General features: G+C 35.5%; 1 protein-coding gene across 1 annotated transcript in view; it reads right to left on the bottom strand.

The window, feature by feature from the left end:
• Nucleotides 1-6484, bottom strand: part of LOC145276805 (G-protein coupled receptor 143-like) — a 105703-nt gene extending 99219 nt beyond the window's left edge. The window contains exon 1 of the mRNA XM_080128126.1: nt 6219-6484. The gene's annotated coding sequence lies outside the window, so the exon portion shown is untranslated. The remainder of the gene's footprint in view (nt 1-6218) is intronic.
• Nucleotides 6485-14074: the final 7590 nt, after the last annotated feature.

The raw sequence follows: 14074 nt of genomic DNA, 5'->3' as shown, positions 1-14074 counted from the left end.
TTGTCCAATCGCTGCAATGTTGCATCCCTGTGTCTACTTAACAAATGCTTTAATGAAATGTTCTCTGATGAACTCATTGCATTTGTACCCACCCTCGACATTCATACCTTCTGACAAACCCCTTCTAGCAGCAAAAATAAAAAGTTATTCTAAGGAACTCATAACTTCTGTAGTTAATCCCTTAAATGAGATCTTGAATTATTTTCCCTGGTTGAGAAACCTTGTAAGAAAGAAGAATCGATCATGGTATATTCTTCCATCACGAATGTTATTGAACTTTTTCAAGTTTCTTGTGATCGAATTAATTGCAAATCCAACAAAAACTGGATTCCCTGACCTGCCTCCGTCAGGAAGGACTACCAGCTTGGAGTATGCAAAAGACAATATTTTCTGCAAACACAGGACAGAATCAAGGAAAATATTTGAAGTAAGTGTTTCTGGGTCATGAATTTCGTGTCTCTAGTCTTTTACTTCTATAGAAGAAATTTCTACAACGTCCTAGAACTGCATAAAAATCATCTATCAACTGACAACTGGTTCCAAAGTGCCAAGCATTATTAGACTTACATATGACCATAATAAAAGGTGGAATTTTCGACCCCCATAACAAATAATACCATACATACCCTCTGATAAATTCCTCTAGCAGCAAAATCCCACCTTTTCACTGTAGAGGTCCCTAGATATCGGAAAGCTTTCTACTTTACTAGTTTCTTTCCTTGAACTACTAAAACTTCAAAATTCCCTCTTCACTTCCTTGACTGTACAAACATGCAGAATATATATTATTTAATAATTCTCACCTGGAAACGTAGAGATTCAACGTCCCGAAGGGCGATCAAGGTTGGATTTTTTTGGTTCTATAAATCCACATTTATTTATTATCTGATCTTCCATGGTCGGGTCCGTACCAAATGGTATATATATTATTTAATTGGAATTCATTATTGAGATGATTATTATTTATTACTTATTTATTACGGACTATTATCCTCATCTTTTAATTGATGTCAGTAATTGCTGAGGATGCAGTTAGGAGATTCGTTGTTCCTACTCCATTGCGGTTACCACCTGACGAAGGCCAGAGGAATAGTTGGCTGAAACGTCATAAAACAACAACTAAAAAAAAGATGAGGATATTAGTTTGCAATAAATAAATTAATAAACATGCAGAAGTTAAAATGTAATGTGAACAGACATCTTGTTCATCTCCTTACATGAGACAGGATCCCAGATAGTAGCTACTTATGTCCATGTGGCAATATGCCTTGTTTGGGGTGAACAAGAGTTAAAAAAAAAAAAAAAGAAGACATTGTTCATGACAGGTTTTTGTAAACAAGAACCAATTAAAAAAAAAAAAAATTTAGTCAATGTACACTAGAGTACCAACTAAAGACTTATCTTTAAAAAAATTGATTTTAAAAGGTATTTGAATCTGTTTTGAATGAATATCACATTCAAAATCGTCGCCCACAAGTCATTTTTACGATATTAAGACATTCATTATCCAATGTATTCCGTATTGTTTTCACTGATGGCCATGTTTGTATTTGCGTGTGCGCATTCAATTTTTGTGAAACAGACCTGAATACTTTGAAAAATCAACTTTTTAAAGTTTTTTGATCCCCCGATTTATTGGAGAGGGACCTATGTTTTCAGTGGCATCCGTGTGTCCGTGCGTCCATTAGTCTGGACGATTGCCAGATAACCGTCCATTAGTTTTTCCTGAAATTTTGCCACAAATTGTATTTCATAAAATAGGTGTGCACAGTAAAAAAATTTTGTTTGCAAAAATTCCCGTTGCTTCCCCAGGGGCTCAAAAGAGGTAAAAAATGCCCAAAATGGCCCAAAATGACACGTTTTGCCCCCATGATCTATCCATTATATTTTCCTGAAATTTGGCTCAAAAGAGGTCAAAAATGACCCAAAATGGCTAAAAATGACCCAAAATGACACTTGTTGCCCCCATAGCGTTTGATCCATCCATTAGATTTTCATGAAACTTGGCCAAAATGTGGAGGCCATTGTTCTTAATATAAATTCAGTATGGGTGACCCTGGCAAAATTCTGGTTCGCACATCCCTCTGGGACTTTTAGGGCTAAAAAAAAACATTTCTTTTTGAAGCTCTTTTTTCATATTACTCAAAAACTTGATATGTTTGACTATATAGTGGTTTTCCATGGTGCTGAATTCAAATATACATGTCTTAAGGTGTGAAACTGCACTGTTTATCCATTTTCACTGGGATTCGGCATTTCCAGGAGCTCAAAAGGAGTCACAATTATTCCAAAATTGCAAAAAATTACACTTTTTACCCCATAACTTTTGCCCATCCATTAGATTTTTCTGAAACTTGGCAAAAATGTGAAGAAAACTGAACATATACACTTGTATGAGCCTTTTTCAAGTCTCACACAAAACACACATTCATATTTCAAGCTGTCATATACATACGCGCACACAAACATACGCGCCCACGTCCACACATGTACACTTATTCACGTTCGCGTACATACACTCACATTCACGTATATATACACACACACTTACGTATACACATGTACTCACACACGCGAACACGAACACAGCACATGGACGACGTCACTTCCGCTTTCTAAGGAAATACACATGCGCAAAATACACTCTGGAAACGAGTATAAAAACAAGGCGATAAGCTGTTTCTAATCCTCTTCAGGACCAACTCTCAACGAGAGAGGTTGGGCTAATAAGCCGCCGCCGTTTCGGCGCGCGCGCACGCGCACCTCACGCCCACTTCCTACTATGTATGGGGCACGAGCTAATGACTGTATATATACATTCTCACTCTTTCTCTCTACATCTACTACTGGCCACTAAGAACACCTTCGCGTCGCTGACTACTAACTGATGACAACTCTAATATCCTCTTCTTTGTCTACACACTGGACTACCATTCTCAATTTTCCTACAACATTTATTTCTCTTCCCACGCGCGAACAAACAATAGTGACCCGAACTTGAGATGAAAACACATTTCCTATTCTTGCTACAACACCAGTCCTGTAACGAACATGGGTTCCATACGCGCGGACATGTTATAACTAAAATGTTCATTTCTTTCAACAGCAAATAAACGACGTTTATCTTATCCATTAATTGAGTCTTTGTTTCCTTCAATCCCCATTCGTTTCATTATTCTTTTGTAACGGGATTGGGGTATTTATATATCCTAGTCCCCTTCACACTTGCCTTACTACTAACTCAACGTTGGCCCTTCACACTTCTCACATTCATCATTTCTTCACTATTTTTTGTGACGTCATCTCACATGCAGCACCAGAGGGGGACCACGCACGCATAACTTGTTTAGTTTGTACTCTAGCGCATAATGACACTTTTTTTTTTTTGCACAATAGCCATTAGATATGAAGTAATATTTTTCCTTAATACAATATATATATATTTTTTTTTACTTTTAAGTGATCGAGGAAGTCAGCGATTTTTTTCTGGGTTTTACCACATGGAGAGAGGACAGTTATAAAATTGAAATGCGAGGAGAAAACAAAACTCACTAAATTGAAATTTTTACAGAAATTCAAATTTATTAAAAAGTGAAAGAACCCATATTTACTTGTCTCCCCACGAGATCAGAATCAAACACGTGGTCGGCTTTTAATATGAGAAAAATCCAGCTCCCCTCAAAAGGGGCACTCTGGATTGGGATGCAAATGAAAAAAAATTAGGTACTTTTACAGAATAATGAGATTTTTAAACAAATAAATTTCAAGTAAAAAACACCATTAGTATAAATTCGATTTTTACTTAACTCTAAAAAAACCTTTACAGTGACGACTTTTCTAGGTTTTCGGGGCAGCTGAAAATGAATATAGCATTTAGAAGTAGCGCAGGGAAATAGTTTTTATGATATTAAGAAATTACTTTTTAAAAAAATGGGGGATTACTTTTCTGTATAAATTAAACGTAAAATGAGCACCCACTTTCTGGCCACCTAGTGATAATTGTTTTTTACGTTAGGGTTTGTGATCCTTGGTAAGCGCTAGTCGAGTTTGAATAAAATAAAATACGTATTAGATACGTTTGAAGCTGAAACAACGCATTATTACAAAATAAGTAGATATTTATTTTGTTTGAAATTTATAAATATATTTCGAAGCTACATTTCATCTTCAGTATATCTGTTTATTAAATTCTGCATGACCAACGTACCGACACTTGAAAAGACACTTGAAAAGACTACCATAAAAACCACAAACGGACTTCTACTTGCTCCAAACAATAACATGGCAAAAAAAAAAAAAAAACATACTGAAGATGAAGTGTAGCTGCAAAATATATTTATAAATTCCAATATAAATTTCAAACAAAATAAATATCTGTTTATTTTGTAATAATGCATTGTTTAATGTTTCGGTTTCAAACGTATCTAATATTTTATTTTATGATAATTTGGGCGGGGGCTGTCTGATAGCTTTTTTTTTTTTTTGTAAAGTTTTACATACTTTTAACCTTAATAACCACCTTTAAAATGACGACTTTTCTAGGTTTTCCAATATGCTGAAAAATGAAAACGAACATCGCATCCAAATTTGGGGCAGACAAGTAGTTTTCTGGATATAAAGCAATGTAATTCCTTATGTTATCAGTGGTGGCCATTTCTGTATGCGCTAGCGCGCAAATTTTCGACGTGATTTTAAAGGTGATTGTTAAGGTGGAAAGTAAATAAAAATTTACCGGAATTAGATTACTTAATATCCGGTAAGCTACTTGTTTTGCAGCAGAGTTAAATGCGATATTCGTTTTCAGCATACCAGAAAACCTAGAAGTCATTTTGAAGGTGATTGTTAAGGTGGAAAGTAAAACTTTACCAAAAAGCTTTCAGGTAGCCCAAAGAACAACAAAAAAATTATCACTAGGTGGTCAGAAAGGGGGTGCTTATTTTACGTTAAATTTATATAGAGAAGTGATCATCCCCCACTTTTTTTAAAAAGGAATTTTTCATATCATAAAAACTATTTCCCTGCGCCACTTTTAAATGTTATATTCGTTTTGCAGCACCCCCGAAAACCTATTAAAAAATTGCCATTGCAAAGTTTTTTGTTTGTTTTTTTTTTTTTTAGTTGGAAAGAATACACAGACCGTTAAATTTTTTGTGTTTTCTTTTTTACCTGCGGAAAAAAAAAAATGTTACTTCATTGGGAACGTGGACCCTGCGTAAACCTTTTTTTTTTTTTTAATGGCTGCTGCTGCTCCCTAAAATATGCGCAAAAGGTTTTCTTTCACGTAATCGCGCGTGTATTTATTTTGATTTTTAATTTTTTTTTTTTATTTCTTTGATTAAATTTGATTCATGTTTTTATGTTATACTTGTTTTTATTTTATTCTATTTTCATTTATTTTTATATTTCCCCACAGAATATTTTTTTTATTTTTTTGTTACATTTATTTTTTTTTTATGCATATTCAAATAATGCTTTTGGCCTTTTTTGCCTGAAATAGTACCTTCAAAAAAGTTTTTGTGATTAAGTAAACCAATGAAAACCTTTTGTGCATGCGCTTTCAGGGAGCAGCCATAAAATAATAAATAAATAAATAAATAAATAAAACGTTTACGCAGGGTCCACGTTTCCCGTGATGTACCAAAAAATACCTCAGTCTAAAAGGATTTCTCCTTCACTGACTGAGAAAAGAAAACATGAAGTGTGGCATCAGAACAGATACTACACTTTGTCCCTGGCCAAATTTCGTCGATTATTCATTTATTTTGAATCATTTTAAGCAAACAAAGTAATGGTTTATTTTATTTATATTTTAAAAGTAAAAAAAAAAAAAAAATCGTAAAGATGCTAGGCTGATTTTTATAAAAAAATTTGTCCTGCAAAAAATTTACTGAAAATCTAAAATAAAATGAACCATTGAACCAAGTGCGCACTTTAAGAAAGAAAAGAAATGAAAGGAAAAAAAACGCGCGCACTTCAGCTTTTATTAGGCAATTGATATTAGACATTAATTACTAACAAAAAAGGTTGCAAATGATTGTGGTTTTTCATTTCTTATCGTAAAAATGAATCACCCAAACAAAAACGAGGGGGAGGGGATCTATTAGAAATTAGAAAGAAATATTTTGATTTTCAAATAAATTTGAACTAAGTGTTTCTCCACTTGCTAATTATTTGACGTCTAATAATAAATATATTACTTCTTTTTTTTTTTTACTTACTTTTAAAAATGCAATCCTTTGTAAGTGGTTTTGTTTTATAATGAGATGAAGGTCGATAAAAAAGCAACTTCCTTTCATATATATATCTTTTCTCATGCACCTGGATAGACAGGTAAAAAAAGAAAGAAAGAAAGAAAAAGGAAAGAGAGAGAGAAAAAAGAAGAAACACTCAAAATGGCGATTATTTTCATTGAAAAAAATAAACAAAACAACAAAAAAGTGACGTCATTCAAGAATTTTTTTTGTTTATATGTTGGGGAAGGGTGACTATTTACTGTTTACTTGTCTCCCCAAGAGAGCAAAGTTAAGCACAAGGTTAGTTTTAAATATGGAAATTGTCAGTTCCCCACAAATTGAAACAAAAATAAAAATTACCTCAATCTAGAAGGATTTCTCCTTTACTGAATCGAGGACACAATAAACTAAATGTAGCATCAAAACAGATACTACACTGTAATTTAAAAAAAAAAAAAAAGAAAGAAATTGACAGCACTCCAACAACATGTGTGTTATTAGCACAACTTCTTAACTTCATCTTATTCTCTTCACTGCCAAATACATCACTCATTCTCCTCCATATCACAGCCACTCATATGCAAATTATGTTTTTGAAACCACACGCCTTTATGATTTTTAAAGATCACTGGTGCTTCATACACGGCTATACTTAATTAGCCCTCATGACAAGACCAGACACAATTAGCCCTCCATACACGGTCAGATATAGCGAGTCCTCTATACACGGCCAGTTACAGCTAGCCCTTCGTACATGACCAGACACAGCTAGCCCTCGATACATGGCCGGACTAAACTAGTTCTCAATATACAGTACAGACTAAAATAACCCTTGATAGATCACCAGACTAAACTAGCCCTCACTACACAGTCAGACTAAACTAGCAGTTGATACACAGCCAGACACAGTTAGCCTTCAATACTCGGCCACAGTAAGCTAATCCTTTACACACAGCTAGACATATATAGCCCACCATATACACAGCTAGACACAGCTAGACACAGCTAGCCCCGCACGCACAACTAAACAAAACTAGCTCTCCATGCACGGTTTGACATAACCAGTGTTGCATATTCTTCACTTTCAAATACAAAATATAAAAGAAAAAACGTCTGCCTCTTGAATAGTGATTAAAACTTCTCTATTGCGCGAGTCTTTCCTAGTCTCACACAAAAACATGTTCACATTTCAAGCTATATTACTTGTCATATGCATACGCGCACACAAACATACGCGCCCACGTCCACACGCGTACATATATTCACGTTCGCGTACATACACTCACATTCACGTGTATATACACACACGCTAACGTACACACATGTACTCACACACGCGCACACGTACGCACACAGATGGACGACATCACTTCCCCTTTCAAAGGAAATCCACACATGCGCAAAAGACCACCGGAAACAAGTATAAAAGGAAGAGACAAGCTGTTTCCAGCCGTTTTCAGACTAGCCTCCGAGGTGGGTGGTTGGCGCACTAGCCGCCGCCGTTTTGGCAGGCGCGCGCACACGCGTATCTCACACCACTTGCTACTATGTGAGACAAAAAGCTAACAGACCGTACGTACATATTCTCACTCTTTCTCTCTCTATCTACTACTGGTCCCTGAGAACACCTTCGCGTAGTTGACTGCTAACTGACGTCAACCCTCTATCCTTTTCTTTGTCTACACGATGGACTGCTGCCATTTCTCGTTCTATTACATTACTCACTTTTCTTCCCACGCGCGAACAAACGATAGTGACCCGAACTTGAGATGAACACACATTTCCTTTTTCTTTCTACAACACCAGTCCCGCAACGGATGATGGTTACACCCGCGTGGGCATGAACACATGTTATATCTAAAACATTCATTCTTTCAACAGTAAATAAACGACGTTTATCTTATCCATCAATTGAGTTTTTGTTTCCTCCAATTCTTTTCGTTTCATTATTTTCTTGTAGCGAGTTAGGGTATTATACTCTGGTCCGCAACACTATAACATCAAAGTGTAGTATCTGTTCTTCAGATGCTGCACTTCAATTTCTTGTTCTCTGTCAGTGGAGGAAAGATCCTTCACGACTGAGACAATTTTTATTTTTGTTCCTTTTCTCACTGTTAAAAAACGACCCTGGTGTCTAACTCTGTTCCGTGGGGAGGCATTGTAAATAGAAACTCTTTAACATGGTGACGCCAATTCTAAAAAAAAGTTTGGCTTGAATTGTAATTTAATCTTTTTCATAACATGACAATGCTAATTCTAAAAAAAATATGACTCTCGACTCGTAATTAAAACTTCTCCATAACATGACGATTCCAACTCTGAGTCCAAATCTCAACATGGTTGCATCAACTTTACTTTTCTTGCAAAAAATACTTTTAATCTAGAAAAAAAAAAAAGATTAAGAGATCTCGCACGACATTCGCATTATTAGCATGATTTATTAACTTCATCACATTCTTTTTGCTGCCAAATACTCGACTCATTCTCTTCCATAATTTGTCCTTCTTATTGCAACCACTCCTCACTCCTCTCATATGCAAATTATATTATTTTGCAACCACATAGACATTGTTCCTAGCCAAAAGACCAAACTTGTTACACCATGAGTATAAAGCTAAACACAATGTTGGTGTGTTGCAAGGGCTGGTCACCTAAAGAGTTTAGTCGATGCTTTGGCAGCACCGGTGTGATGAGTACTACTGTTACTCTAGTCATCAGGGTGATTGGTCTTACAATTAAGAAATTAGAGACAGGCCAGTGTAATAGACAAGCGTATGGTTGCAAGAAAAATACAGACAACTGAATAAAATTAAATATATATATTTTATCCTCACCAAATCAGAGATTTATAGCCGTAGAGGCGTCATCATTATTAGCAATGAGTCTGGTTCATGTCAGCGAATTACTTGAGATAGGTTAATGATGGTGTTGGTGGCGACGGAGAGGTATATGCAGTAGGTTGGTGTCGGCATTGACAGCAGTGATATTCACAGTAAGTTGATCGTCAGCGATGTATTCGCAGTATATTGATGTCGGCGACAACGATGCTGAGACGATCCCCAAGGATGTTAAGACTGCCTCGTGGTCAAAGGAGAGGTTCCTTTTATAATCGGTCTTTGGCTTGAATCGGATAACAAAAAAATGTTTCATTTTTTTGTGTCTCTGATTGGTCAGTAAGTCACGTTTTCTGATCATGTGGTATGTCGTCTACTACGACCGCGTGGAGAAAGCAGTTTTGTTTTTTGTTCTTTGCATAGCGTGCATAGGCGTAATCGACATTGTGTACATTGACTGAAATTTTAATGTGCGGCGAAATGCGCGTGCAATTGCACTTATTTTTTTTAACAGAGTGGATCATATGGTAATTGAATGAGATCTGTTGTATAACACAAGAAATAAGAGAAGTAGCAAAAAAGTGAAGACAAATGCAGATGAACATTTGTAAAAACAGAGTTTGCATCTATTACACCATAAATACAAGATGTCCCATCGACGAAATGTTGCATCCCTCTGTTTACAAGTATTTTAATAGTGGATGCTCCAATGAACTACAAGCCCTTGTACACCCTCAATGTAAATACCTCCCCGACAAACCCAACAAGCAGCAAAATCTCACCCCTACACAGTAGAGATCCCTAGATGTAAGAAAACCTTCTACTCTAATAGTTTCTTCCCTAGAACTGCTAGACTTTGAAATTCCCTTCCAGGTTCCTGATTCCCCAACTGTACTGACATGCAGAAGTTCAAGTGTAATGTGAAAAGACAAATTACGGCTCAACTCCCTACATAGTATCCCTGCAACTTATGTCCCTGATAGTAGCCCCTACATCAAAGTGGCACTATGCCTTGTTTGGGGTGAAAATGTAATAAAAAAAAAAAAAATAAATAAATGAAATAGTGCAGAAGAACTGGACAAAGTTGGTCGATAATCTGAAAGCAGGAAAGCTGGAAGGGCGAGAAATGATGTACTTGGACAACAGTAGAGGCTGGATCAACAGGAATGAGAAGCAGGGACGTGGAGAGCAGGTTTAGGTGTATTAGAATTTTTGTAGGAATTTTTGACACCCCTAACACGAAACTGCAAATAAAATATAAAAACTTGTAATTTCTCTTTTAAATACTTCCAAAATAAACTATTTAAGTTGTATAAAAAGTAATAGAAATATTTTTTAAAAAATAGTAATGAAATTAATTGAATGTTACGAGTTCAGTATTTTTCAATTTTTAAACTTTAAAAATCTATCAAAATTTTTCTATTGATTCTATTTTTACGATATTTTCAGGGTCAATGTGAAATTTTATGCTCTTTCCAATAAATCGAATATAATATTTTAGACAAACGTTTTTTTTTAATTCACGTCCCCCCATTTTCAAATGTCTATTAAAAAGTCAATAATTAATTTATGTACCAAAGTTTTATATATCACAAATTGAAGATAAAAGATCAATAAATAATATATTCAAATTTAAAACAAAAAAAAGTAGTGTTTTTTAGAAATTTACCTGTAAAGTCCGAAGTTTAAAACCTTTTTTTAAAAAAAAACACGTTGTTTGTTTTTTTGTTTTGTTTTTTAATGAAACCTTGGTCCTTGCTCCTTTAATTAAAAAAAGAAATTTAGGGCTTGAATTACATTTTTCGAGGAGTTATAAGCTCCGAAAGATAGCGGGTGGAATTATTCAATAGTTTTCACAAAATTTCTGACACTGCTAGAGCAGGTTGCTAGGGGTGCTCAAGCACCTGTTCTTTTTGTTCCTATTTTAAAAGTGCCCTTTTCAGCGGAATGCATTATAGGCTTGTGCCTCACCAAGATAATGTTCATTATTATATTTTTGCCGGTTTTTTTTTTCACTTAAGCACCTACCTTAAAAAAGTTCTTTGCACATCACTTATGAGGAGGTTGGAATCTGGACAGTAGGAAAGACATCTCAGGAATCTGAACAGCATGGGTTGATGTCACACACAGATTGATGTGAACATCCCTACTGTGTAGTGAGATGCCTCAGGTAGGTCCCATCTGTGTGGATTTGGCTAAGGGTTAGATTGACAGGAACAAGAGCTGCTATATTATAACAAGGACAGGAGCTGAAGCAATGATTGCATGAATGAGCTGGAACCACTGGGGCAGGTGCTGCAGAAAGGAGCTGGTAGTAGGAGCTGCTGGAAGAAGTTGGAGATGACGGCTTTGATGGCTTGATTAAAAGTTAATAGAAAAAGCATGATGCTGGAATTAAAGAAAATTAAAATTTAGTAATTTTGATAAAATGGTTCATTAAAAATTAATTTTAGGAGGGGTGGGTCTAGTTAAACAAAAAGAAATGATAATATTATGGCCCAGTAAAAAAACTGATTATTATATCAATAACAGAGATATTAAGCCCCCTTAAATATTTAAAAAAAATTTCTTTTAAATAAGTAAGCATGGGGGGGAGGGGATAAAAGCATATTGAAAATAGGGTACAAAACGTTAAAGTCTATCATTCTAATACCATTGCAACTGTGACAAAATCCAAATACCCAGAAAAGAATTCCAAAGTTTAGCAATCCGAGGGTAGAATCTATTATAGTAGAAGATTTTTCAGCATCTAGGAACCTCATAAGTGAAGGAATAGGATTTTGCTTCCTCGGAAGTTTGTATATTGAGGGAGCACAACTGCTATGAGTTCATCGGTGTACAGTCCATTAAAGTACTTGTAAAACAGGTGCAGGGATGCGATATGAAACAGAGTTGGGAGCTTGGCTGACCATTTGGGACCTATTAGATTTGAAACCGGGTAAAGATCAAAGTGTAGTATCTGTTCTTCAGATCTACACTTCAATTTCTTGTTCTCTGTCAGTGGAGGAGAAATCCTTCACGAGTGAGACAATTTTTATTTTTGTTCTTTTTCTCCACATTAAAAAACGACCCTGGTGTCTAACTCTGTCCCGTGGGGAGGCATTGTAAATAGGAACCCTGTTTAAAAGTGAGAAACTAGTGATAAATAAACCAGCCAAGATGCGACAACAATACTCCATGCATGGATAAAATGTGGCTTTGTAAAAATATAGGATGCTCTCTGGTGTAAGTAATTTAAATGTTTTAATTCAATGGCGGTCATTGCATATTTCTTTTTCCTAGCACCAAACATATTTAAAATGTTTTTAGAATTTTATCGAACACAAAAAATATTTGGGATAAAAACGTATACTTTATACAAAAAAAGAAACAAGTTTTAACTGAATCTAGAAGCAAAAATAAAGAGGTTTCTGGTCGATATTATTGTATGACTAAGAAATTGTTAAAAACAAACAAAAATGATGACGACTAAAAACTTGGCGTAAAAGTTCAATTTTATATACGTTGAAAAATAAACAGTAATTTTGTATGTGGACAAACAAATCGTTCTGGGTGAAAGCGTAATACAGTTAACAGTGACAAAAAAAGATGATAAATAAACAAATATACAGCGAATAGCTTGAATTATAATTTTCTATCAACTTACATAGTTTAAACTTTTAAAACTGTAAATGTTGTTATTTCAGAATTTATTTCATTACTTTATTAAACTAATTTTGTCAATCAAAATTTGTTTTTATGGTGGTTGTTAATTTCAGGCTTAAAATATGTTTGTTTTAAAAAATAGGCTTAAGGTGCTTTAAGTCCATGGGCTGTTTCCAATCTGATTAGGGTAAGCTTTTTTTTTTTTTTTTTTATTAGATTGGTGCAAAAATAATGTTGTTTTTTGATGTTCAACTTCATGCAAAAAAAAACATTATTTTTGCACGAACCTTTTTTTTTTTTTTTTTTTTACATGAGGGTCACCACTTATCAAGGCCCGAAGGCCACTCAGGGATAAGGGTTATTGCGTGTACAGTAATCAATGAGATAGTATTGTAGTAATCATTAGTATTGGGGGTTTTGATAGAGTGTCTTACTTAAGGGGGGCGGTTTGTCAGGAGTTTGTTTATGTTGGACTTGAAGACGTCCAAGTTGTAGTCAGGTGGGAAACAGGCAAGCGGCAGAGAGTTCCACTGGCGTGCAGTTCTAAGAAAGAAGCTTTGCTCATGGAATCTACGTTTGGATTTAGGCACAGATAAAGAGTGGGAAAAATTATTGATAGTAGTTTCAGCTAGACGGGTGTTTCTCGTGAAAGATTGACGAAGGGGGGACGAGAGATTGGAGCTCAGACGATCACCTGCTATGGAAATAAAACAAAGACAGGCTCGCAACGTCTCTTCTGTGGGAGAGAGGTTGCAGGGAAGAGAAAAGGGCATCCCCCACTAAACCACAAAGTCTATTTTGTACTCTGTCAAGGCAGGATAGGCTGTTTTTAGCAGCCCCTGCTCAGATGTGGCAGCATTGATCAAAATTAAATGATTTCAGACAAAAATGATCACCATTATTTGTTCTCTAACAGACCAAATATAGTGTGACCCAGGGCTCTTGGGGTGTCTTTGGTGATAGCTGGTAATGTTTAAAGGTTGTGATTAGAGAAGAAATTCTGTATAGGTGTTGCGGATCAGGATATAATAATCCTAGCTCGCTACAAAAGAAAATAATGAAATGAATGGAAAGAAGGAAACAAAACTCAATTGCTGAATAAAATAAACATGTCGTTTATTTTCTGTCGAAAATAAAGGGTTTAGGTGGAACACATGTTCATTCAGTCGTTAATGACTACGCGCGTGGAAAAAAGGAATGAAGTAGAGGAACGAAAAATGGCAGTCCAGCATGTAGAAAAAGAAAGAGAGAGAGGGGTTGACCTCAGTAAAGCCGCGCGTCCATAGTAGTAGTTGTCCACGTGGAAAAGTCTTCAAGCCAAGAGCTGTGGACGTGAACTCGTCTGGTTGATGAACCAAAGCC

This window comes from Euprymna scolopes, chromosome 1, assembly GCF_053919585.1.
Source record: "Euprymna scolopes isolate OS-2025 chromosome 1, ASM5391958v1, whole genome shotgun sequence".
Classification (NCBI taxonomy): Eukaryota; Metazoa; Mollusca; class Cephalopoda; order Sepiida; family Sepiolidae; genus Euprymna; species Euprymna scolopes.
Note: the sequence above shows the minus strand (reverse complement) of the source record. Positions and strands in the feature narration are given on the sequence as shown.